The sequence below is a fragment of the Rhineura floridana genome, chromosome 15 (assembly GCF_030035675.1).
Source record: "Rhineura floridana isolate rRhiFlo1 chromosome 15, rRhiFlo1.hap2, whole genome shotgun sequence".
Classification (NCBI taxonomy): domain Eukaryota; kingdom Metazoa; phylum Chordata; class Lepidosauria; order Squamata; family Rhineuridae; genus Rhineura; species Rhineura floridana.
Genome location: NC_084494.1, coordinates 36,955,338 through 36,982,097, shown reverse-complemented (window position 1 = coordinate 36,982,097; position 26,760 = coordinate 36,955,338). Strand labels below are relative to the sequence as shown.

The window sequence follows — 26,760 nt, the reverse complement described above, 5'->3', positions numbered from 1 at the left end:
ATTCTGTCAGCCAGTAATAGATTCTGGTTGGTTTTCAGTCAGCCATGCCAAACAGGCACTTAAAGCTGGACCAAGAACAAGGCAGCGACAGGGATCCATTTTAAAGGCACTCTGCACATGCTGAAAAGCACCCTCACCTGTAACATTATGTCATCTCTGCTCAGCTGAATCCTGGTGAGCTTGAAGACCTTAAACCTGGTGGGCATTTGCCCCATGGCCACCCCTTAATTTCCAAGGTCGCTATATGAAAACATCCACGGTATAGCTTGAGCTGGCGAGCTTTTGGACCAAACTATGACACATTTCATCATTAGGATATGAGCAGGGCATAAACTGAGCCCAAACTCAGCACAGAGCCTCTATGAAAAACTGGCCTTCAGCCCTGTGACATTACAGTTCAACTCAAAGTGTGCCTGAGCATGTTAGGAATGCCTGTCAGTCATTCACCACTGAGAACCTACAGTCAGTTCCACCCACCCACCATACATCTCAGATTATGAAAAAGGGTTGGGTCATCTAGGCACTCTTGAGCCCAGCATCTGAAGGCTAACTGGGGAAAAAAAGAGGTGTTGGGGCAGAATCAGACCCCCTGAGCTGAGGCCTTGTCCTCACAAACAGGATGAGGTGGCCAGCCTGCATCTCAACTGCACCACTTCAAACTGCAGGCGAGGGGAAGGGGTCACAAAACGGAATGGCCCTCCAGACTGAGACATTCCCTGCACTTAGAAAAGTAGCCTCGCCTTCTCCCTGACATGCTAACCTTCCGGGTTCAGGGATCTTTTCCCATGCAGCATCTCCCCCAAGAGTCTGAAGCGGTTTAGTCCAGTCCAGATGGCCTCATTTGCAGTTTGTGGGGGTGAGGCCAGGAGTCCTTCACCTCTTAGAGATTATGCCTGTTCAGAAAGAGAGGAGAGGACTGGGACTTGAAGGAAGATCCCTGGCTGACGCAGACGGGCGGAGGAGGCATCAGTAAAGCCAAGCAGGCCTGTTCCTGGAAAAGGCATGGCCTGGCAGGCTTACATAACCTGCTGCTGCTGCTGAAGGAACAACCTGAGTCTTCCCACATGATGGTGACATCATTGTTGTCACATGTCTTGCTACCTTCCCCCCCCCCCGCCGCTGCCACTGCTGCCAAAGAAGGCAGCCAGACGAACAGACACACGGCAGTCTAGCATGCACCTTAGGCCACAGAGACTGGGCGCCAAGCAACAGACACTCTGCAAAGTCATCTCTGCACATCTGAGGGACCCAGCTGGGTGGGTGGGGGCCGAAGACAGACAAGACTCAAGGCCCAGGTGCATGGTTGATGCACTTTGCCGACCACTATGGGGCCCAACAGGCTCCTTCTTCCTTTCCCACAGGCAGCCCAACCCAATTCTGGACAAGCCGAATGGGCAACTCGCCCTCAGTCACACAGCAGGCCCGGTTCCTCTGCACCTCTCTCGCCCTCCTCTGTGGCCCTGTGCTTTGCTTCTGAAATATATGAGGGACCAGTACCTCACTTGCATGCTCTGGGTTGCAAATCCTTACCACCAGATGCTTGGGGGCTGGCTGTGGGGTTGATACTCGGTGGAGGCATTCTGCACATGCTCAAAGGCATCTCCCTGTAACAATCACGTCACATTGGGGCAGGCCCATAGCTTAGCAGTAGACCATGTGCTGTGCATATGAAGGTCCCAGCTTCAGTCACCAGCGTCTCCAGATAGGGCTGGAAATGTCCCCTGCCTGGAACCTTGCTGATGCATAAGTGGGTGCCCTACCCCCCAAAACTGGTGTTCAAAGACATGTCTCCTCTGAACATGGAGGCTCCACAGAGGTTTAATGATGAAATGGCCATTGATAAATAGCTCCTCTATGGATCATCTGCCTACTCCCCTTTTAAAGCCATTTAAACCAATGACTATCACCACATCTTGTAGCAGCAAATCCCTTAAGTTAAATATGTACCGGGGGGGGGCTTCTTTTGTCAGTCCTCCTAAATACGGATGGGCGAGAAATTCAATTCAGTTCGCATCTAAAGCCGAATCTATCAAATCTGCCCTTTCTGAAATAATATGAAGACTGAAGCACAGCCATCCTTCAAAAATCAAACTCATTCGAGTTTTGCAATGCACTTCGTCAACCAAACAATGTTTACAAAAATGCATAAGTCAGAGGAAAGTGTGCATAAAAATGAATATATAAGTGAAAAGGTTCTGGTCTTGGTGTACAAGGCCCTATATAGCTTGGGACCAGGATACCTGAGAGACGGTTTTATCCCTTATATACCCAGTCGATCACTGTGCTCTACAGGTGAGGGCCTCTTGCAGATACCATCTTATCAGGAGTTTGATTCCGCACAACATAGGAAGCAGCCCTTTAGTGTGGCAGCACCTACCCTGTGGAATTCCCTCCCCTTGAATATTATGCAGGCTCCATCTCTGCTATCTTTTCAGCGCCTATTGAAGACCTTCCTTTTTCAACAAGCCTTTGAAGAAGAGACCTTATCCCAATCTGTGTCTGTGTTGGAATTGCTTTTTGAAGAAGTTTTTAAAGCTTTTTTAAAAAATGTTTTTAAATATGTTTTGTTTTAATGTATTTTAAAGTCTGTTTTTATGATGTTTTCAAGTGTTTTTAGTGCTTTTGTTTGCCACCCTGGACTCCTTCTGAGGGGGAGGGCGGGATATAAATCTAATAAATAAATAATACAAAAATTCATATGACGAGAAATTGCTTGCAAAAATGTATATATTAGTCATAACTGCCTAGAGAAATGTGTTTATTAGGAGAATTTCGCACTAAAATGTTGGAGAATTTTCATTAGGATTTTTTAAAAAATGTGGAAATTGCTGCAGAAATGTGAAGAACTGTATTTAAGACTGGAAAAATTAGAAATGCAGAGAAGCGAAACAGACAGATCTTTCCCTCCCTTCTGAATCTCCTGCTCCGCAATTCCATTGGATGACACCTGAACTGATGAGAGGCAGAGAAAAACTTTCTCCACACCACACATAATGGTATAAACTGTTACTGTTTCCCAGCTCTGCAAGGAAGCCTCAATAACATTAAGAAGTTAGCCTCCCATCCTGGTACATGGCTGCCGGCCGCATCCAACTCCCAGAGAGTTTCTCTCCACAGGGCAGAGTGATCCATTTTTTCTTGGGAATCAGAACTCTTTCTAGTGTTGTGGGAGGGGGTGATCTGGGGCCATAAAATCCTATGTATCTGTGAGATCCAGGAAATGTGTTTCCGGGTTTTATGGGGAATTTACTCGCCTGTCAAAAAAAGTCAACATTTCGACAGTTCTCTAGAGGCGGAAGGTCGCTTGGTCCAACGGAAACAGCTGACTCACGGTGGCGTTTGCTCACAGCTGTTATCACGGGCCACTTAATGTAAGTTAAATTGCCATCGCAGGAGTATGGTGGTGACATGTGTGGGTTGCTACCAAAAGAGGTTCTGGGGAACTGACCTGCCTGAAGTCACGTCCCCCCAAGTCTTCCTTCTTTTTTTTTTTTACAATAATTTTTATTCAAATTTTCATAAAACATACAAAACAAAATCATAAAACATTCAAAGACAAAAAACAAAACAAAACAAAAATGATTAAACAAAAAAATAAAATGTTGACTTCCCATTTGTCGCAGATCAAATCAGTTGTAGGTCTACAATATATAACAATCCTGTCTCTTAAATTATATTATAAAATCACTTTCCTCCAGTAGTTATCTTAATTAATCATCAAATCTCATAAACATTACTTTATTCTTTCCACAAAAAGTCAAAGAGAGGTTTCAATTCTTTAAGAAATATATCTATCAATTTTTCTCCAAATAAACATGTTGATTAATCCATCTCGTTAATAATAATAATAATCTTATTGTCATAACCATAGTCCAAATAAACATATCGATTAATCCATCTCATCAAAATCTGTTAGGTCCAATAATTTCAATAGCCATTATTCCATTATCCATATTAATTCCATCTTCCATCTTCAATAGTCCTGTTAAGTCCAGTAATTTCAGAGTCCAATCTTCCATTATCAGTATTCCATAATAATCTTGCTGTCATAGCCATAGTCATATAATAAGAGTCTGATGGGAATTTCCTCTATCCCAAATATTTTCTTGCCATCAATTCTGAATAAGTTGCTGAAATATTGTTGTAAAGTCATATCTGTGTTCTTCTTTTTTACAAAATGCACTGGCTCATCTCTTGAGAGTTTTTCCATTGTCACATGGCTGCAGTTAATTCCATAGATTTTCTCTATATCAAGCTCCATCACGTCATTCCAGTCCAGAAGATTATCCAAGCCATTGATAACTTTATCTCTAATATCTTCATTAATTTCTTCAGAGATAACGTTAAATTCCAAACAGTAGATTTTATTTCTAATATCCATAAACTCCAGATCTTTTTCCAATTCCACATTTGTTCCAATCTCCAGGGCTTGTATCTTCCCTTTATTTTTTCTTTTCTCATCTCTGATCTCATTCTCCTCTCTCACAGGATCCCCTATTTCTTTAAGCTCCTGCGTCATTTTGCTCAGTTCAATTTTCAGCTCCTTACTGCCCTGTCGCAGGGTTTGTTTCGTTATCTCAATCTCATCCATTATTTTCTGAAACATAATTACTTCCAGATTCTCAGCCACTCTCTTGATTGCCATTTTTAAAACCACAAAAACAAAACAAAAATAAAGAAGAACCACTTCTTATTTCAGCAACAATTGGGTTAATATTCCAGGCTTGATGACATCACAGTATAAACAGAGCAGCCTGCCTTATCTCTCTATGTTCAAGAACACAAAACAAATTTAGTTCCCAGCATCAAAACAGTTAGTGGCGTTGTGAAGAAGCAGATTCGTCAAAATAAAATAGACCAAAAAGAGAATAGTCCCAGACAATATAATGTTCCTCGGAATAGAAATCCCTCTTCTGTTTATATCTTTAGAATGCACTTCCAGGACAGCTTTTTGCAATAGAAACAGAGATAAGCTGTTAATTTCGTGAATAACAGAGAAGAGTTATAGCTCACCCAGAAGTTCTTTAAAGCTGATTCATTTGACAAATCTCTTTTTGCTGCAACAATTTAAACCAAGTAAAAAAAATAATAGAAAGAAGGGTGCTTGCCTGTTAGTCCGTTTTCTCTTTGAAGAAAAGATAAACGTATCGCATTAATCAGATAGAGCTTGTTCGGAAGTCCGTCCGGCATTGCTGGCTGGACCTTTTCTCATAAATTAATGAAATCCAGTCCTCCCAACAAAAACAGGCTTTTGAGGTTGATCTCTACGTTTCTCCCTGCCCGGGAGAAATTTCATCAGTCAAAAAAAAAATGTTCTGACTGATTTATATCTGAATAAGCTTCTTTTGAGGCGGGAGCCCGTCTCAAAAGCAGGCACAAGCGAAGTCACCCTTCCCGGAAGTCACCCAAGTCTTCCTTCTTAAGGGACCCTCCAGGCTGGTGTTTTGGTTTTGGGGGTGGGGGGGGCATTCTGCAATATGTCGCTGATGCAATCATAGTGCAGTAGTGGTGGATTGATTCTGGACCGTCCACACACCATTCCACTTTATTTGTTGTTCTGGGATGCTTCTCCAGTGTCACTGCCTTATTGCCATCTCTTGGACTATAGCACAACGAAAGCAGGACGAAAAGGAAAGAAACGCAAACATTTGTGGTATAAAAAGCGACAGGATTTCAGCAGGGAGTTACGGGACATGCACTGATTGGAAACAAAGCTGTATGTCCACTCTGAAATATTTGCAGATGCAAACAGTATTGAAAACGGGGTCACATATAACCATCCCGATACCATCCTGAGTGCAAATAATCAAGGATGCGCAATGAAAAGGGCATCTGGAGGAGCTCAAAATCTAACTATTTTGGTCATTCAGAGATACATATGGGTTGTGAACCCAAAGAAGCATTAAGCGCCGTGTCCTGTCAGTGCAAGAATTTCTGCTTGCACAATGGGACTTTCCCTCCTCTCTTCCCCTCACGCACCCCCTAAATCTGTTCCAGGGGTTCCCCCAACCCTCTGGAGCAGATCTGGGGAGGGTGCAGGGCATTGTGGGAGGTGGAGAGGAGGGAAGTCCCATTACGCAAGCGGAAATCTTTGCCCCGAGGAGACATCGTATGTGCAGATACTGCCTTCTACTGCTCTCTGCACATTCTCAGGGGATCAATTGGGATGGGAGTGGGTAATTCCAAGGGGTCTAAGAGAATGCCAGTACCATTCTTCACAGCCCTGGCAAGCTCCAGTTTGGAGCCGTGTGTTGCGTTTTGGGTGCCTTTGGGATTCCTGCATTGAGCAGGGGGTTGGACTTGATGGCCTTATAGGCCTAACTCTACTATTCTATGATTCTATGCCTGCCACGTGTCAAGCAGGATACCAGCAAGCCGGAAAGGCTGCAGTGGAGACAGCAAGCCTGCAAGGGTGCCAGAAGGGGTCTGGTGCTGCAGAATGAGCAGAAGGGTCTCCAAATGCAGCAGGGTAAGTGAAGTAATGCATTTCACCATCTAGAGAGAGGGGCGGAGCCTATCAGACCAGTAAGTCCAGAGCCTGACCTCACTGCCCCACTGCTGCTCATCACTGAGGAGGATTTGCTAACACCAAGAGGAGTTTGGCAACAGCGTGTGGGAGCTTCTGGTGGAGGTTAGAAGGCTCCTTCCTCCCTCCCAATCCCAGCCAGTTTTTTTCTTCTTCTTCCAAAAGAGGCTGGACAGGGACCTGTGGGAGCGTCATTCGTCCTTAGAAGCTCCGTCTCTGGAGAACGGGTGGACCTGAGCGACCCGCTGGAGTCCTTCCAGGCATATATGAATCTCTGACGCTTTGAGCCGCCCATTGGGCGAGGGTGCCTTTTAATGAGGCCGTCGGTGGATTCCACCGCGATGGAGGCGCCATCCAATGCTGAGCGAGCTCTCGCCCAGCCCAAACCAGCCTCAACTGGTTTTGCCCTCCGAGCTTCTTGGCACAGCTTGCAACGGCAGGCACGCCAAAGGTTGTGGGCCGGTCGATCAGGAAGTGCCACAGAAGGTGCCACTGCCTGTGGAGCTCCTTCGCTGTGATGACGGGCATCCCGCAATGAATGGCTCCTCTTCCTGGTTCAGATCAGATTGCCTTCTGCCCCTAACCTACCCAGCAGGCTCAGGACACCTCTTCCCGCAACACCTCCAACAAGCCTTACCCAGCTCTCCTCCTCTGTGCCCCTTTGGGCAACCTCAGGATGCAGTGGCGGCCACCAGCTTGGACAGCTTTAAAGGGGGACGAGACAAATCCATGGAGGATCATAAGGCTATCAGTGGCTGCTAGCCATGACAGCTGTGTGTTCCCTCAACTGTTGGAGGCAATATTCATTATATGATTTATATCCCACCCTTCCTCCCAGCAGGAGCCCAGGGCAGCAAACAAAAGCACTAAAAACTTTAAAACATCATAAAAACAAACTTTAAAACACATTAAAACAAAACATCTCTAAAAACATTTCTTTAAAAATGCTTTCAAAACATTGTCTATGATTTAAAACATTTTAAAAAAGGTTTAAGACTATATTAAAAAGCAATTCCAACACAGACACAGACTGGGATAGGTCTCTACTTAAAAGGCTTGTTGAAAGGGGAAAGTCTTCAGTAGGTGCTGAAAAGAGAGCAGAGATGGAGCCTGCCTAATATTCAAGGGGAGGAAATTCCACAGGGTAGGTGTCGCCACACTAAAGGTCCGATTCCTATGTTGTGCAGAATGGACCTCCTGATAAGGTGGTATCTGCAGGGGGCCCTCACCTGCAAAGCGCAGCAATGGACTGGGTATATAAGGGGTAAGACGGTCTTTCAGGTATCCTGATCCCAAGCTGTATAGGGCTTTGTACACCAAAACTAGAACCTTGAACTTGGCCCGGTAGCTAATGGGCAGCCAGTGCAATTCTTTTAGCAGCAGGGTGACATGTTGGCGATACTCTGCCCCAGTGAGCAATCTCGTCGCCGCATTTTGCACCAGCTGCAGCTTCCGGAGCAACCAATACATATGCCTCTGAATCCCAGCTGGCAGGGAAAAGAGCCACAGCTCAGTGGGTGGAACACCTGCTTTGCATGCAGAAGGTTCTAGGCTCAGTTCCTGACATCTCTTGGAGAGCTGCTGCAAGTCATTGCCAGATAATACTGAGCTACATGGACCAGTGCTCTGATTGATAGAAGGCAGCTTCCTAGGTCTGTATGTATGTAGGAGAGGGCTCTTGCGGTCAGGTCCTGTCTGTGGGCTTCCTGTTGGGGCACCTGGTTGACCACTATGAGAACAGGATGCTGGGCTAGGTGGGCCACTGGCCTGATCCAGCAGGGCTCTTCTTATGTTTTTATGACAACACCGTGCAAGCTGAGCCGAGCCAAAGAATCCCGCTACATTTTCTCATTTTTGGAATTCTATAAGCCAAATACACACATCTATTGTCATTTCCAGCTATTGGTGTCGCTTATTTATATATTTATTACATTTATTAGTCGCCCATCTGGCTGGTTGTTCAGCCACTCTGGGCGACGTACAAAATAAAAACATACAAATACATTAAAACATTAAAATCTCAACAGTAGTAATAAAGCTAACCCACCCCAAAAGCCTGCCTGAAGAGCCAGGTCGTCAAGGCCCGGCAGAAGCTCATCACAGAGGGGGCCTGGTGGAGATCATTTGGGAGAGAGTTCCACAAAGTGGGGGCCACAATTGAAAAAGCCCTCTCCTCACCAGTCTACCTGTTCTAACTGGTGGGATAGAGAAGGCGTTTTGAGGCTGATCTTGTTGGGCGGCATTGATGCTGATACTGGAGGCACTCCTTCAGATAGACTGGGCGGAAACCATATAGGGTTTTAAAGGTCGGAACCAACACCTTGAATTGGGCCCGGAAAACAACCAGTAACCCGTGCAACTCCTTTAGCACTGGAGTGATGTGATCTCGCCGGCAGCTGCCTTTAATCAGGCGATTACGTTGGGTGGCCTGCCGTCCTCTTTTACAGTCCTCTGTAGAAGGGCTGTATGGTCACCACTCTGAATAGTAATGGGCTTGTTTTATTGCACCTTTTAATATGGATGTTTATTGTGACATTTTGATAGAATTGCTTTATTGTGAATTTTAATTACATTTTCAATTTTATTTTATGTTTTGAATTGGTTTTCTGCTTAGAAACCACTCTGAAGCTACTTTGCCAATAAAGGAGTATATCAAGATAATAATAATCTCGTTGAAACCAATGGACTTGACCAACTTTGAGCATGACTTAGTTGACCCTAGGAAGGGCGCTCAGCAGTCCTGAAGCCGTCAGTCAGCACCTGAGCAGGCCGGCCTGCTGCTCTTCTCCATTATGGTGAGATGCGTTGTGCTTCTGTTGAGATTATAGTAATTATTTCTACATTTGCATCTATACCTTGACTACTACTGCTATTATAATTATTATTATTTAGTTGCTCGTTACCCGCAGGTTTCCAAGTGACTTATGACAATGTTAAAACAAAAACAAATATCTCATACTGTAAAAACAAAGCCACAAAACAACAACTCCCACATGCAGCCACAGGACACTAAGAGCAGACAACACCATTTCGTCTCAGTCTGTCAAATGCCTGGGGGGAAAGTAAGTCTTTATCTGGCGCGGAAAAGATGTCAATGAAGGCGCCAGGCAGACCTCACTGGGGAGCGTATTCCACAGACGGGGAGCCACAGCTTAGAAGGCCCTCTCCCTTGTCACCCCCCTCCGAGTCTCCCTCAGAGGAGGGAACTAAAAAGGGCCTCAGAAGGAAGATCTAAGGGTCCGGGTAGGTTCAGATCAGGGTTGGCATTCCAGAAGATATTGGCGTCCTGAGCCGTAAAGAGCTTTATAGGTCAAAACCAGCCCTTTGAATTGGGATTGGAAGCATGTAGGCAGCCAGCGTAACTGGAACAGGATTGGTGTTATTTGCTCTCTTCGCCTTGTACCCATCAACAATCAGGCAGTTGCATTCTGCACTAATTGAAGCTTTCAAACCATTTTCAAAGGCAGCTCCACGTACAGCACATTGCAGTAATCCAGCCTTGAGCATAGATATTATTATAGCCAGGTTATCCCTGTCCAGATAGGGTCACAGCTGAGCCACCAGCATAAGCCAATGGAAGACACTCCGTGGCACTGAGGCCACCTGTCAGGGCAGGCACCAGACTGCAGCGGTGGTGGCAGTGGTGCAGCAGCACTATGATGCTGCCCTGGGCGTAAATAGACCCAGCTGTCCTAGCATGCTGTGTGCGCACACCTGCCGTCACCCAAGATAGCGGGGGAACGTTGATGCCCCCACTGCCATCTTGGGTGATGGCGAGCATGCATGCACAAGACGCTCACATGGCCAACCAGCAACATGGGAAGTTGTGGGGCCTGCCCGCACTGGCTGCGAGGGGAGGTCTTGCCTGGAAGGGTGGCCCGTACGCCATGATCCGTGCCAGCATGGACCCTGCTCCCCATGACCCAATGCTGGCATGGATCATGAAGCAAGAGCTATCCTTGCCCAGCCCCAGCAGCAAGGCCCTCGGCTAGTGCCCAACCTGGCCATCCAGTGGTTCCAGGCCTGCCACCTGCGACAGCCACGGATCCAGGAGAACCCCCAAACGACAAACCCGCTCCTTCGGAGGGAGTGTGGCCTCATCTGGAGCAGGCTGCGCTAGGAGGGGGGGTGAGGATTTTGATTCAGTTTGCATTTCAAGCAGAATTGATCAAACTCACACTTTCCAAAACAATATGAAAACCCAGACACAGACACCCTTTGAAATGCGCATTTATTAGGATTTTGGGATGCTGTTCGCCAGCTATACAATGTTTACAAAAATGCATGTGTTAGAGGAAAGTGTGCATAAAAATGAATATATGAGTGAAAATAACATGCAAAAGGGCATGATGTGATGAGAAATGGCTTCTTGCAGAAATGTGGACCTTTGTCAAAACTGCTGACAAAAATGTGTCTATTTGGAGAAATTCGCAATGGTGAACGCGAAAATGGTGGAGAATTTCCATGAGGATTTTTTAAAAATAAAAGCCCACAGAAATGTAGAGGACTGAATTCAACATGAGAGAAGTGAGAAACGGGGAGGACCGAAAGCGACAACTCTTCCCATCCTTGGGCTGCTCACGCCTCCACTGGCCAGAGGAACCGCCCACCAAGAGCATCTCAGTCTTGTCTGGATTATATCAGCACATGCACATCCAACACAAACGTGTGTCCTCTTTGGCTCTCTGCTTTTGGGTGATGCATTTCCTCTTTCTAGGCAACACGGACGTGGCCACCCTGAGACCTGCAGTTTGGGTTCAGTATGTGGCATCTGCCCCACTCTGCAAATCTTTCCTGTCAGCAGCATGCAGTCTCTCTACAAGGTTCCCACACCACCCTTTCCTGCCTCCCTGGTCCTACATGCCTCTTCATTCCTCCGCAGCCCGTTTGCCCTGTGTGTGACGTCTTCATCTTGCTTCCATATAGACCAGGGATGGAGAGTCTCAGGCCGGGGGCCGAATGCAGCCCTCCAGACTCTCTACCCGGCCCTCGGGCCCCTCCACAGACCACACCTGTGCTTTGCATCCTCCTTGAGTGTTTTTGCCTGGCGAGAACGTGTCCTTGAACTCTGGTCGTGCCCTTTTGCATACCAGGAGGGAGGGTAGAGGGCAGGGGTGTAAGCATAGGTAGAAAATAGCCGGCCATGCAGGGGTAAAATTAACTTTAATTGCTCCACACCCACATTGGCTCTGGTCCTGTCCATCACTGTCATCTGCCCCCCCTCAAGGACGTTGCTTAGGTGGGAATGCGGCCCTCAGGCTGGCAAAGGTCCCCCACCCGTGCGTTATTGTTTCCAAACCGATGCGGACCATGCAGATGCTCCTCTTGCCAGGTGACATTTTCTTCCTTGCCTTTCTGTGAACGAACTTATGTCAAGCCGTTCTGCCTGTGTGCCCCCTCTCAGATCGTGTGATTCAGCTGCTTGAGATGGCCTTGGAGACACACACACAGAGAGAGAGAGAGAGAGAGAGAGAGAGCAGATGGCCCTCTCTAATTTCCCCATCTAATCCCATCTCCGCAACAACCTTAGAGAAACAAGCTGAGAAATGGGCTGAGGCTCTTGGCCTCTCTGCCACTCCTAGCACCCTGGGCCAGAGCAGCAGCACCAGCACATGGGGACACACCATCTCTGCCATTCTGCCGATACCTCATGATTCCATAACCTGCACCTTACAATTGTCAGTGGCCCCCGCCGTATAGTTTCTAGCTGCCAAGGGGATCAGGAGGAGGCAGCTGAACTGCCACTGTGCTTTTCTCTATCACCATTTCCTAAAAGATACCAGCAGCTGTTAAAAAGCCGTTATGCAAAAGCTGATCAGGGCATCTTGCAACAACTCACCTCCTCTGCTATTTTCATTCAGGTGATGTTTGGTGAAGAGCTTAAGCTGGGCAAGAGCTCAGCTGTTAAACTGCACAAGAGCTCTTTGTAAGAGCTTAGCTCCATCCTGAGTTGATTAAGACAAGAACTGGAGCAGGAAGGGTTAACCTTCTGTCCAGCTGGAAGATGTTATCAGGAAAGCACAACTTTATTTGTGCATTAGACGGTAATAAAGGGCTTGGAAAAGTTAGATCTCTCTCAGCTCTGTTAATAATACAAGAACCATATGTTTTCGTCAGCTTTGCAAGAGCTTAAGACCTCAGAGTTTTCCACTGCCTGTTAATTATGAGCCAAACGTTACATTATTCACGTCGTTTGGCCTTGCCATTTGAGGGTTGTGCTATGTGTTGACCAAAGGTCCTGAAGGCAGCCCACAGAAAAGTTTTAAATACATTCCCCCCCCAACAAAAACCAATGTAATGAAATTACAGAAACAAGGCACTCTCAGGCCTCAGTTCAGCCTCTGCCAGCCTGATGCCCTGCAGATGTGTTGGACTACAGCTCTCATCAGCAGGGCACCAGGTTGGCAAAGGCTGGCCTAGATGCTGTAACTGTTCTTGCTGTCCTCCAGAACGGTCAGTGAAAGTGATCTACCATCAAGCAACCCATTCGCAAAGCAAAGCTCTGCAAGCACGAACCCAGCTCATATGTTGCTTCTTAGGAGTGTTGTGTAACTTGAAATGGGTTTTAAAAAATAAGGGGAAATATCTACATCTAATTTTTTAAAAAGTAGCTTAAACCATCCCAAGAGTTCCAGGAAATCATGGAGTGGGATACAAATTTTCAGATAAACAACAAAGTGAAATGAAAATGCATTATAGTAGAGGAAACTGCTTTGCAAAGACCTGTATATTAGGCAAAATTACTACTGAGAGTGGTTATTAGGAGTTTTGAGGCATCAGTATGCTGTTTCTCCATAACGTCCAAATCAGGAGAGGTTGCATGGGCCCTGGATCAGTGCCTAGACTCAGTGGTGGGACAGATGAAGGAAAATAATCCTGGTAAGATGGAGGCACCATGGGGGAGTGGTTCCCACTCCAAGAAATTGGTCAGTTGCCTGCCCTGGACTGGGTTGCACTCCTGAGAGTACCTGAAACTGACAGATTTTCTTATCTCTGATTCCAACTGAGATGAGGCCATATTCCAAAATCTGAACTGGGCTTCATCTAAATCAAAATATGGATCCCAAACCTGCCTTGAAATGGGCTCAACCCTGGTGCTTTTAAAGAAGAGCACTCCTGTGCTTGTGCAGAGTGCCTCTTCACTGAGTGGTCACTTCCAGCCCTCGAGACATCAGAGCAGAGGACAGGGCACAGAGTGTGGGTACCAGGCAAACCTCATCGAAAAGCTTCTTTTCAATGGCTGACATCTATTTATTTATTAGATTTATATCTCGCTCCTCCTCCCAGTAGGAGCCCAGGATGGCAAAAAAAAAGCACTATAAAACATCATAAAAACAGACTTTAAAACATTAAAACAAAACATCCTTAAAACATATTAAAACGAAACATATTTAAAAACATCTTTAAAAAAAAAAACCTTTAAAAACACATTAAAAAGCAATTCCAACACAGACGCAGACTCCCTTCTCCACTTCAGCATTTCTGCGACCCATTTCCTTCTAACCCTCCTAAGATGGGGAGCAACTCCCCACAACCCCAGCAGGGTGGCCAGTGATCAGGGAGGAGGATGGGAACTGCAGCTACACAACTTTTGCAGGGCCACAGGATCCCCATTCCTCCCTGAACGGGATCTTAGTGTCTTTCTAGCAGAAAGATGAACGTGAGAAGCCTTTGGCCCTTGTGCGTCACAGGCCGGCGGCTCTTCTCCTTCTTCCAAAACAGCTGGATCAAAACAAAAATTCCCCCCAGACAATGTACTCTTCTGTGCAATCACGTGAACAAGAGCGGGGGGGGGAGCGAAATGGTTTTCACGAGTCACCAGTATATATTTGTCTTTGCTGTGTAAGGATTTTCCACCGTCCTTCTCTCTTTCCGCCCCACTCCCATCCAGCTCTTCCTTTTCTGTGGCTTCTCTGCGTTTTGCCAAATTTGTGAAATTTTCTGATTCATCTCAGAACTATCCAGGGAAGGCACAAGGCATCTCCCCCCTGGGTGTTGATACGCTGCAGCTTCCCCCCCCCCCAGAAACATAAGCAGGGGCAATGACCTCCAGCTCCAAATCCAGTTTCCACAATAGTCATTCTTACACCAACATCACCTCCCACAACAAAATTCCATTCTATTGCTCAATCCGTTATTTAGGGCATTATTGAGGCCTCTCATTGGGATAATATTTGACCCAGTTAGCAATTTGGTATATTTGCATTACAAAAATGTCCCCCATTCCTGGGGAAATGCAATTTTCGCAGGGTGCTGCTACGAATTCCCCTTTACGGATCTGGGCCTATTTTCAGTAGCTGGCATAAAACGGCGCTTTGCCCAAGCTTAAGCTTACGCACCAGCAGGAACTCCCTGCTGCTAGCCAGAACCCCCTCCCCAAATTGGCAGCAGTCTTCTTAAGTTGCAGAAAGGAGGAAGAGAAGGCAGCTCCCCACTCCCTTCCTGGAGCTATAGTTCAGCCTTTCCCAACCTGGTGCCCTCCAAGTGTTTTTGGACTAGCTCCCATGAGCCCCAGCCACCATGGCTATATGGGAGTTGTAGTCCAAAACATCTGCAGGCCACCATGGTGGTGGGGAAGGCTACTCTATAGATCCTTAAGAAGGACTATCAAACCAGTTTGAGCCTGTAGTGATTGAATCTAATGATGGCTGTAATATGGCTCCTTCTAACCAGGGTTTCACGAGGCAGGGTGTCCTGATTAAGTCTGCAACCTGAGCTTTTAGAAATCTTATGGGAGGAACCAGCAAGAGTTTTGTACTGACTGGTCAAGAGGCAGAGCCCAGTGGATTTTTGTTGGGACAATGGGTGGAACCTGGTAGTTTTTGGAAGGTAAGGGGATGAAATTTGGGCTGAGGCCTGGTGATGAGAGGGTGGGGCCTAGTGAACCAGGGTGTGTGTGAGGTCAATAGAAACAACCCCCCCCCCGCTCAAAACACTTTACTCCAGGGCTGTGGAGTCAGAGTCTGAGAGTCGGAGTCGGGAGCAATTTTGGGTGGAGTCGGAGTCGGTAGAAATGTACTGACTCCAACTCCAACTCCTTCATAAATGGCAAATGTATATTAACAAGTAATAACAAATTTACTGTAGTAAAATGGTAGCACAAGGCATTTCATCACCACCACGTGAATCCAGAGCTTGGAAAAGTTACTTTTTTAAACTACAACTCCCATCAGCCCCAGGGATTGGGCTCATGGGAGTTGTAGATCAAAAAAGTAACTTTTCTAAGCTCTGGATTCACGTGGTGGTGGTGATGAAATGCCTTGTGCTACCATTTTACTACAGTAAATGTGTTATTACTAGTTAATATACATTTGCCATTTATGAAGGAGTTGGAGTCGGAGTCGGACAGTAGAAAAATAGAGTCGGAGTCGGAGTTGAAGGTCTGGTGTCCCGACTCCACAGCCCTGCTTTACTCCAAACTCAGTGCAAAACTACTGTATCAGGTCTCAGCCACAGAATTGTCTGTTTTCAGTGCCTAGGGTGATGGATTTAATGTTAAAGAGCAGAGTGCCTTTGAACATGTGCAGAGCACCATTCCTCCAGCCTAGCTGTCAAGTGGTAAGAGCAAAGGATTCATTTGTATTTCCTTAGCTCAGCAAGACGGTGGGCTCCGTGCATGTGGATGACTCACCCAGCAAATTTGTTTGGCTCCATCTCCTTGGAGAGCTTATCTCCATCTTACTCAACAGCCTTTCGAGGAGATGTTGCAAAGAGGCAAGGCTGGAAGGGGCTGGGTGTGTGTGGAGAGGAGAATGTTTCTAGCACGTTAAGAAAAGCTTTGTAATGATTCCCTACTTTCTGCTGTTTTTTTTTCTTTCTCAAAAAAGGGAGGGCCACCTCGCATTTTTGTATTTTAAACAAAGAACAGAATTTGCAGATGGTAGCCAAAGGACTGTCAACATCTTTTATTCATTTCATAATAAAAAAAATTGCACAGCTCAGAAAATTCCTTATTTAAAGCAGTCATAATAACTTTCCAAAAACTGTGCAAGGAAGATAGGGATCCACACCTATAGACGTCCCCCCTCTAGAGCTTGGGGAATGTTTCACGCATTAGGCAGCAGCCAAACCCAGCCCTCTGACACTAGTGTCACCCGAGCAGCACATTCACACACTTTTAGGCATATAGAAGGCCGACAGCATACAATCTGCTCCTATGGAGAACGTTACACCATGACACACTTCAAGATAATGTTCCAGGGAGAAAACTATGCAGACCCTCTTGTTTCTCCTTGGGGCCTGCCTGCATGCCTCAGAGGCCAGCCATCTCCTTGCTCAGCCACGGAGCATTTTACACCCAAATGAGTCTCAGTCAGCCGAAGCGAGGTGACGACTCTGGATGTCTCCCTCTGACCCTCTCTTGGCACCTGCCTGCAGCGAGATCCGGGCAGCTCAGGGGGACTCCCCGTGCCTGGCCTGGCTTCCTCTTCCCCTTCTAGGTTCAGTTTCAGATAACCAGCATTGCCTCCCCAGAATTTTGGCCTGAATCACAGTGCGTTAGGAGGTGCAACCGGAGAGCACCGCACTCTGCCCCACGTTTAAGCTGTCTCACAAGAAGGGTTCGAACACAAGGACCCCAGCATGACCCCAGTTTACCCATCCGATAATCCTTGGTTATGCAAGATGACGTGAGAATGTAACAGACTCAAGAGCTGGTCCATCTTCAACTATGCAAACTTTGCTCCAAAGCCAATGTTTCTCTCTCTCTCTCTCTCTCTCTCTCTCTGAATTTAATCTTGGGATGAGTCCAAAGTTTGCTGTTATTTCTTAGGGTGCTTCCAGACAGGCGCCCTGTTTATTCAGCACTCATCCTGATTTGTTTGTAGGAAGATTAGACAACAAGGACTGTTGAATGGGCATTCATTCTGAGGCTGTGAGCGCACACTGGTCACCCACAGGAAAGCGTTTCCATTGGCCACACCTGGAGGGGGATCAGGTTGATCTGCTGATCAGTTGTGAAATCTCTTTTTTTAAAACACACACACACAATGCGCTCAGGGTGCTCCCGCCAGGTTTTACAGTAAAAAGGGGTGGGGTTTGACTAGTGTCGTCTGCTCCTGTTTTCAGAAGAGAGAGGTGGAAAAATGGAAATGGATTGCCTTCAAGTCGATCCCGACTCATGGCGACCCTATGAATAGGGTTTTCATGGTAAGCAGTATTCAGAGGGGGTTTACCATTGCCTCCCTCGGCGGCTAGTCCTCCCAGCTGGCTAGGGCCTGCTCAGCTTGCCGCAGCTGCACAAGCCAGCCCCTTCCCTGTCCGCAACTGCCAGCTGGGGGGCAACTGGGCTCCTTGGGACTATGCAGCTTGCCCACGGCTGCACAGGTGGCAGGGCACGTAACCCCTGAGCCACTCTCTGTGGGGGTGATCTTTAGCTGGCTCTTGTCACCCAGGAGACTCAAGCGGGGATTTGAACTCACGGACTCTGGACTCCTAGCCAGGCTGTCCTCCCCACTGTGCTAGAGACGTGCAGAAACTGGCAGACTAGGGAATGTGTCTCTACCCGATTTGTTTGAGGTTATACAACATTGCATCAAAGCAAGTGTTCTCCCACTCATTCGAGTGCATTTTCCCGTCTCTTCTCTTATCACAAAAAGTCTTATCTTTTGGGGAAGCGAGTTTGTTGCGCAAGAGCTACCAGTCAGCCTTAATTGCACAACCTGAATTTATCAGTCTGCAGTTGAATTCCACTCAAAAATAGTGACAGTCTGGAAGCAGCAGCAGATCCTGGAGAGCTTCTGCCAGTCAGAGTGGCTACACAACACTGTGCTGGATGCACCAAGAGTCTCACTTAGTTAAAGGCAGCAGTAAGATTCCTACTGGAGGAAATGTTAGGTGCATGCTTTGTACCCAGAAGGTGTCTTCCCTGGCATCTCTTGCTGTTAGGATCCCACATAGCAGAGACTTGGAAAGCAGAACCCTGCCGGTCAGAGCAGACCATCCTGGCCTAAGATGCACCAGTGGTCTACCTCAGTGTAAGGCAGTCCCATATTTTGCCCGTTTTATGATGTCCCAAGGGCAGGCAGTGCTTTTCCTGCTTTCCACAGTATGTGCGTGATTGTTTGCTTCAAAGAGGTGGCATCCTTCAGAAGTCACTGTGTACATGCTCCGAGGCATTATGGGCTTCCAGTTATTTTTTTTAAAAAAACTGCTTTCTATAGAAAAGAAAGGCACTCTACACCTGCTTAACGGTACTGTATTTTTAGGGTTGTGTTGAATGAAATCCTACTCAGAGTAGACCCATTGATATGAAAAGACCCAAGTTGGCCAAGTTAATTTTAATGGGTCTACTCTGAGTAGGACTATCATTGGTTATGACCCTTTGATATTAAACTTTGTACTCATCAGGAAAAGATGCTCTGTGCATGCTCTGGAACACCAATCATCCCAAGGTGTGCCAGAATTTTTGATGTTTTGCGGCTGGCCGCAAGGAAATGCTGTAGCTCAGTGGAAGAGTATCTACTTCACATGCAGAAGATCCCTGATGTAGCCCCCACTGGCATCTCCAGGTGAGGCTGGGAGAGACTCCCTGCCGGAAACCCTGGGGAGCTGCTGCCGGCCAGTGTAGGTGATACTGAGCCAGAAGGACTGATGGTCCATCTTGGATATGACTCTCTCCCTGCTTGCTGGCCTCTTTCCACCTGGCCTGGCAGGGTGGGGCCTTGACTGGCTGCAGCTGTAAAAGGTATCGCTACCTGAAGATGCCAGAGACCACCTTGACTGTGGGGTGTTGTTTGGGGGCTTCTGTTTGGGTAAAAGTTTAATTTCTGATGGTTGGCTTTTTGTTTTGCTGTTATTGGGATTATGCTTCTGTATTTTATTGTTGGATTTTATTAGGAATTATAAGGATGTATCAATTTATTGTATGTTTTTAATTATGTTTTTGTTAACTTATTGACCCTTTGAATTTATTTCTTACAGTGAGTTGTGTAACTTTTTTTCTGTTCATGTTGTGAGCCGCCTTGCGCATAAATGGTTATGGAAAGGCGGCATACAAATAAACAGTGATGATGATGATGGTATAAGGGTAGCTTCCTATGCTCCTCCTGCGAACCGACCAGGAGGCTCCTCCTGAAGCTGGCCTCCCTGTCATTAAAGCCCATTGCTCCTCCTTGTTTTATTCTGTTCTGTTGTATTCGTTTAAGGGCACTTATCCACCTCCCTACATCCACAGAGTACGAAGAAGGCTTGCGTGCACCTTCTCGTCCTTTCCTCAACAGAGGGAGGGAAACAATGGCACCCACCTCCACCTACCTTTGTCATCATGGGGACGTTAATTTCTGGACCGGAGAAGGCCCTTTCAAGCGGGGCAGGAAGTCAAGGCTGTCAGGGCAGTGAGAACCAGGAGGCCCAGCCCATCTTTCCAGGGCAAGACCTCAGTGGTCTGTGGCTTATTGCCTGTCGCTGAGGGCGGGGAACCATCATGACAGGAGAGTCATGTGACCGACAGCCACAGGCCTCCAGGGTGGAAACAGAGGACGTCTGGGGCTCCACAAGGTGCAGAGTCCGGGGGGGGGGAGCTAAGTATAGCACATCCGGTCTGGCAACCAAAGCAGGGCAAGCAGTGGGGGGGGCACAATGAGAGAGCTAATTATAGCTTGCCTCATTTCATCTGAACTCTGGAGAAAGAGAGGTTGGGGAAAAGAGCATGCATAAGGACACAGATTGCCAGTGCATCATGTGTATGCATGTGAGCATCACCTTTTGGCACCCAAGGTGGAAAACCCAAATGGCTTTTGTCGGTCCCTGTGACGCCCTTCCCTGGCTCTCCCTGTCAGGTTCCTACCTGCTCGTGGCTACTGCCTGTCACTAGGCACCACCAGGGACTCCACCAGTCCGGACTGTCCTTTTTTATGGTTTCTCTCTCCGCTCTAGCATAGACCTCACCAGATCCCCCTGCTAGGCAGCACCACCAGTCACATCCTATAACCAGTATCCCCAGAGACTCTGCCTGAGTTTCTCTCAATCAGGTTACCTCTGTGACTGCATGCTTAAGCTGTCCCAATCCCTTTGATCTATACAGAATTCATATAATTCTGGTTTGCTCTGGATACCTGTGGTGTTATATTCTTCCCTTCACCGCTGCCACCATTTGCTACTGTTTCCCTTCAGCCTTGGTATTTACCTTACCCTCCCTTCTGGTCTGTGAAACCCCAGCCAAGGATCAGGCCTTTGGTAAACCAAATAAGTATTTATTAAATAACAGAGATAACAAGATTACTTTATAAAGGCACATAAGCATATGGTTTCATCTATTACTATGATACTTGACTTATCATAAACTAGAACTCCCACTCTCTCTTTCTCCACACTCTCCTGACATCCACCTCTCAAACAACTCTCAAAAACCCACCAAAACAACCCACTCACGTCCACCCAGATTCAGCTGTCATCCTTCCTTTTATACGCTCAGCCATTCTAACGCTCAGCCAATCATCCAGCATTCTACTGCCCATTCACTCCCCCCTCCTCTTTCACTCCACTTACCACATATCTTCTATACAAACAGCACTTACCATATATACACTAATACAGGAACATCACAGTCCGCTTAATCAGCTTGTGGCCCAGGCCAGTGGGAGGCTTTCTGTGAGCCTTGCCGAAGCAAACAGGAGATCGGACCCTTAGGGCTCTTTCTGTCAGGCAGTTCATGTCACAAACGGGTCATCAAGAAAAGGCCTTCCTGTGTACAGGACAGGTTTGGCACATTTGCTTGCGCACGTGTTTGCATTTAAACCTGAATCTACAAAACTGGCACTTTCCGAAACAATCTCGGATCCAAAATATAGTTATCCTTCAAAATTCGCACCTGACCGAATTTTGTGATGTGGTTCTCCAACCGAGCCAAAGTTTACAAAAATGCATACATGAGAGGAAAGTGTGCATAAAAATGAATATCTCAGCAAAAATAACATAGAAAGATGCATTATAATAGAAGAAACTGCTTGCAAAAAAATGTGTGCGTTATTAAAAGCTGCATAAAAATGTGTTTATCAGGAGAAATTTGCCCTAAAATGGTAAAGAATTTTGGTGAGGATTTTTAAAATAAATAAATAAATCACAAATTGCTGCAGAAATGTGGAGGACTGAATTTTAAGATTGGAAAAATGAGAAAGTGAGAGGACCAAATGGACAAAGCTCTCCATCCCTATCTGGGCTTGTTTTCCTGTCCCTCCCCTCAGTCACTCCTCCCCTGCAAAACTCCCTCTACTGCCTTTTCCCCCAATGGGCATTTACACAGGTATTCCTGTATCTCGCGTGCATCCCAGGGAGTGCACAAAAGCATAGAAACAAATGCTGCCAGCCTGCCATTGTCATGTTTCACAACAGACGGCATAGATGTCTGTGCTTTTATTCGTTTATTTATTCCATTTATGTCCCACCTTTCCTCCAAGGAGCTCAAGGTAGCATGCGAACATGGCTCCCCCCCAATGTTATCTTCACAACAATCCTGTGAGGTAGATTAGGCTGACAGGCAGTGACTGTGAGCTTCGTAGCTGAGTGAGGTTTTGAATCCTGGACTCCTAGGTTCCAGCCCCCGCACTCTAACCACTACACCACACTGGCTCTCCTTTTTGGGGGTGGGCAAGATCCTGATCCATTTATTTGAATACTGAGACCATGTGCAAGAGTAATGTTTACTTGACTTGTATAAGGCTTGCAAAAGAGCGATAAAGAGGTCTTCTGCAATGCCTCCTTCCTGCCTTCCTTGTTTGTTTAAAGCCCAGCCTATGCATTTACAGTCTCCAAAGTAATCCCTCATATGTACTGTGTGGAGACGGTTCCTCCCAAGGAGATTGCGCCTCCTGCAAGCAGCCATCACTGGAAAGTTCAGGCACGCCCATATCATTTCGGCTGACGGAAAGGACATGGCTAGCTTGTCCTCAGGGGTGGAGCAGGTGGAAATAGGGCTGTGGCAACCAAGACCTCCTGCCAAATGGCATCAGTCACCACAGCCCACGGGGGTGGGGGGAGCGTTAACAAGCTTCCACACCAGCTGTGGCAGTGGATGTATAATGGGTTATTTTTACTTATTAGATTTTCCATGTTAAGGGGAAACACACATTAAATGTCGGCTTGCCGTCCTGATATGAACCTACCCAGACCCTTAGATCTTTTTCTGAGGTCCCTTCTCTGAGGGAGGCTTGGAGGGTGGTGACAAGGGAGGCGGCCTTTTCAGTTGTGGCTCCCCATCTGTGGAATACGCTCCCCAGTGAAGTCTGTCTGGTGCCTTCATTGACATCTTTTTGGCGCCAGGTAAAGATGTACCTTTTCTCCCAGGCATTTGACAGACTGAGATGATGTTTTGTTTTAATATGCTGCCAAACCTTCCTGTGACTGAGTGGGGGTGCTATTTTTATTGTTTTGTTGCTGTTTATTGTTATGTTTTTATAGTGTGTTTCATTTGTTTTTGTTTTTACATTGTGTAAGTCACTTAGGGACCTTCAGGTATCAAGATAACAACAACAACAATAATAATGCAGTCTGACATCTTGATCACAATGACATCATGTGAATGGTGCCAAAAACACCATTTGTATTATGAGCAGCGTCGATCCCACAATGAACCTTCATCTAGAAGCACCCCAAAAAGGCATGAACAAAAGTGCTGGGTGAACATCCTCTGGGGGAGATTTCCATCAGGAGGGTGCCACCACTGAGGAGGCCCTCTCAGTTTTAGACAAGTCCTGGCATCATCATTGTACCCTTCTAAGAACTCTGCACCCTAATTAACTCCCTCCCCAATAAAAAAGCTCCGGGTGAGGACATGATCCCCGCCGAATTATTCAAAGCCAATCCCGATTGGTGGGCCCCGGTGTTTGCCAAACTGTTCACTTTTATTAACCAGCATGGCAGTGTGCCGAAGGGATGGGCAGTCAGCATAGTGATCCCAATATATAAACGGGGTCTAAAGTGTGATCCGAAAAATTTTCGGCCGATTAGCCTTATTGATGTTGCCGCGAAGTTGTACGCTAAATACTTGTTGGGGAAACTGCTCTCGTGGGCAGCTGAGAATACGATTATCGCGGAAGAGCAGGCAGGATTTGTTAAGGGAAAGTCGACCATGGACCATTGCTTCACTTTGCTCCACTTAATCCAGGAATGTTCCTGTTATAAAAGAAGAGAATTATTTGTTACTTTCGTCGACTTCACTTCTGCCTTTGACCTCATTGACAGAGAGAGACTCTGGCAAAAACTTGCCTCCACAAACATCGATTGACGACTGCTATGTTTGTTACAAATACTCCATACAAACACGTTCCTTAGGGTTAGGCTGAATACCGCTTACCATGAAACCCCTATTCGTAGGTCACCATGAGTCGGGAGCGACTTGAAGGCAGTCCATTTTTTATTTTAGTACCTGAAGGGCTGTCACATAGAGGAGGGTACAGATTTGTTCACTGCTGCCCCAGAGGGTAGGACTAGGTCTAATGGTTTTAAGTTGCAGGAGCGTAGATTCAGATTGGACATTTGAAGGAACTTCTTGACAGTAAGGGCAGTTCGGCAATGGAACCGACTGCCTAGGGAGGTGGTGGGATCCCCCTCGCTGGATGTCTTCAAGCAGAGGCTGGACAGCTATCTGCAGGAGATGCTCTAGCTGTGGATTTCCTCAGAGCTTGGAAAAGTTACTTTTTTGAACTACAACTCCCATCAGCCCCAGCCAGCGCTGGCTGGGGCTGGTGGGAGTTGTAGTTCAAAAAAGTAACTTTTCCAAGCTTTCCTGCTGTGAGCAGGGAGTTGGACTCAATGGCCTACAAGGCCCCTTCCAACTCTAGGATTCTATGATTCTATTATTTTGTTTTACTGAAATGCAAGAGTGCCCTTCCAGATGCCAATAATGCGGTAACATTGGGGAAGCATCGCAGAACACCTGATGAAACAGAATGATGTGTGGACAGTGCAGTAAAAATCCACCACTAATGCACTATTGTTGCATCAATGGCACCCAAAACCTGCCCCTTCGCCTTTTCTTAAGTTCTAACTCGTGATGTTTGTCCTGATGCCGTGTCACAAAATCTCCAAGCAGTCCCTGGAAGAAGAGAGAGAGAGAGAGATCTTTTGGCTTCAGCAGCCTCCAAATGACACCCCCCCCAAAAAATCCTCTCTTGTGATGTTATCTTCATTTGCTTGCAATCCCAGAGAAAAAGAGCTGGGTAGGAAGTGAGCTGTTGCCTAGGGAGTTTGGGGGTGGTCTGCGGCTTTGGCCTTGGATGGAGAGAAGGAAGGCAGCCAAAGGAGACGTGCCAATGCTCAGGGAGCCTGCCCGGAACTCACACCCTGTTCCCTGGAATTCATCTCGCTCCCAATCCCAGATGTGCTATGCGGGGTTTCTCCGTGGGTTGTGTGTGGATGCTCTGGAGTATTCTTTGCAATTGTTTATTTCACATCTTGCACTATCATACACTCCTTGCAAGGCTGTGTAGTGGTTCGAGTGTCAGGCTAGGACCTGGGAGACCAGGGGTCAAATCCCCCCTAGTCTTCAGCAGTGAAGCTCGCTGGGTGACGTTGGGCCAATCAGTCTCTCAGCTTAACCTACCCCACAGGGTTGTTGCAAGGATAAAATGGAGAGTGGGGGAGAACCATGTACACCACCCTGAGCTCCTTGGAGGAAAAGTGGGATGATGATGATGATGATGATTACCACCTTTGAAGATGGTCTAGAAACCACAGCAAGTGCAGAATACAGCTGCCAGAATTCTGACCAGCACCTCCATGCAGAAACATATAAGAGGGATTCATGCAGGATCTGCTTCAGTTGCATTGCAACATAAATTCAAAGTGCTGATGTTAACATATAAAGCCCTTAACAACTTGGGACCCAAACACATGACAGATTACCTCCCCGATATCAGCCAGCCCAGGCCCTGAAATTGGCAGAGAGGCCCTCTTCAGTTAAGGCCTTCTCAATAATGGCACACAGACTATGGAACGTCCTGCCACTAGGGGTGCAGGTGACTCCTTCACAATGGGGCTTCCAGCTTTAAGTAAAGATATGCCTTTTCATCCAGGCTTTTTGAGAGAGTTGGTTGTTGATATTATTTTAACAAACTTGGACTGCTGTTTATTAATGTTTATTTAACTTTTTGCTTTTCTGGTTACAAAGTAGCATTTTATTGTTTTAATGGATTTGTTGTCAACCATCCTGGGGTCTTAAGTGATGAAAAATCCCAGTCTGCTTCTGTGTTGGATTTGCTTTTTAATATGTTTTTAAACCTTTTAAAACACACACACAAAATGTTTTTAACCTTTTTTTAGATGTCTTCAAAGTTTTTTAATAAATGTTTTTAAATTTGTTTTGTTTTAATGTATTTTAGGTCTGTTTTTATGATGTTTTAAAGTGTTTTTAGTGCTTTTGTTTGCCGCCCTGGGCTTCTGCTGGAAGGAAGGGCGGGATATAAATCAAATAATAAATAAATAAAATAAAAATGGCAATGGCCTGCCTTCAAGTCGCTCCCGACTTATGGTGACCCTACGAATAGGGTTTGCATGGTAAGCGGTATTCCGAGGGGGTTTCCCATTCCTCTGTGGCCCCCATCGCTCAGTGCCAGAGGCTCTGCTCTGCATGCACAAGGTCTCAGATTCAACCCCCAGTGGCAACTCCGCGTAAGGCTGGGAGAGACTAGAGAGAATTGATCAGAGTTGGGGAGCCTCTGGCCTTCCAGATGTTGCTGAACTACAGCTCCCGTAATCCCTAACCATTAGCTTAGCTGGCTGCTGGCTCTGATGAGAGCTGGAGTCCAACAGCATCTGGAGGGCCACAGGTTCTCCAACCCTACATCAGGCGCTTCTTGGAGAGTGCCCCATCAGACCCCATTGAACTGTCTCCATCATCAGACAGGCCCTGGGATTCCCTTTCCCCCAAGAATAAACATACGGCAGCACCAGGCAGCAGAGCAGTTTGACTACAGATCCTTATGGACTAGGGTCTTGTGTTAGTAGACCCTTCAGCCGCCCCTACCCAGCCTTGCCCAGGTGCTGGTGTTTGCCACGCTGACTGTGTGTGGCAATGTCTGGACAAAGCAGAAGCAGAAAGGGTCTGGCTAGAACAGAAATGGGCTGGAATTCCTTCCACCATTGTGAGGTGAAACCCTCTCCTTCCACACGTCCAAGCACCAGACCTAGCTCTTTAAGCCTTCAAGATCTCCTTTTCTTCTGAAAAGGTCAGTGGTAGGTAGAGAACCTGTTTTGCATGCCGAAGATGCCTGGTTCAATGTCTCCTGTCTGAAATCCTG

The 26,760-nt window shown here is 46.7% G+C and overlaps 1 long non-coding RNA gene across 1 annotated transcript in view; it reads right to left on the bottom strand.

Moving 5' to 3' along the window:
* The window catches only part of LOC133370497 (uncharacterized), a 34,976-nt gene extending 15,113 nt beyond the window's left edge, over positions 1 to 19,863 (bottom strand). The window contains exon 1 of the long non-coding RNA XR_009759138.1: positions 19,781 to 19,863. This is a non-coding gene — a long non-coding RNA (uncharacterized LOC133370497). The remainder of the gene's footprint in view (positions 1 to 19,780) is intronic.
* Between the last annotated feature and the right edge of the window lie 6,897 nt (positions 19,864 to 26,760).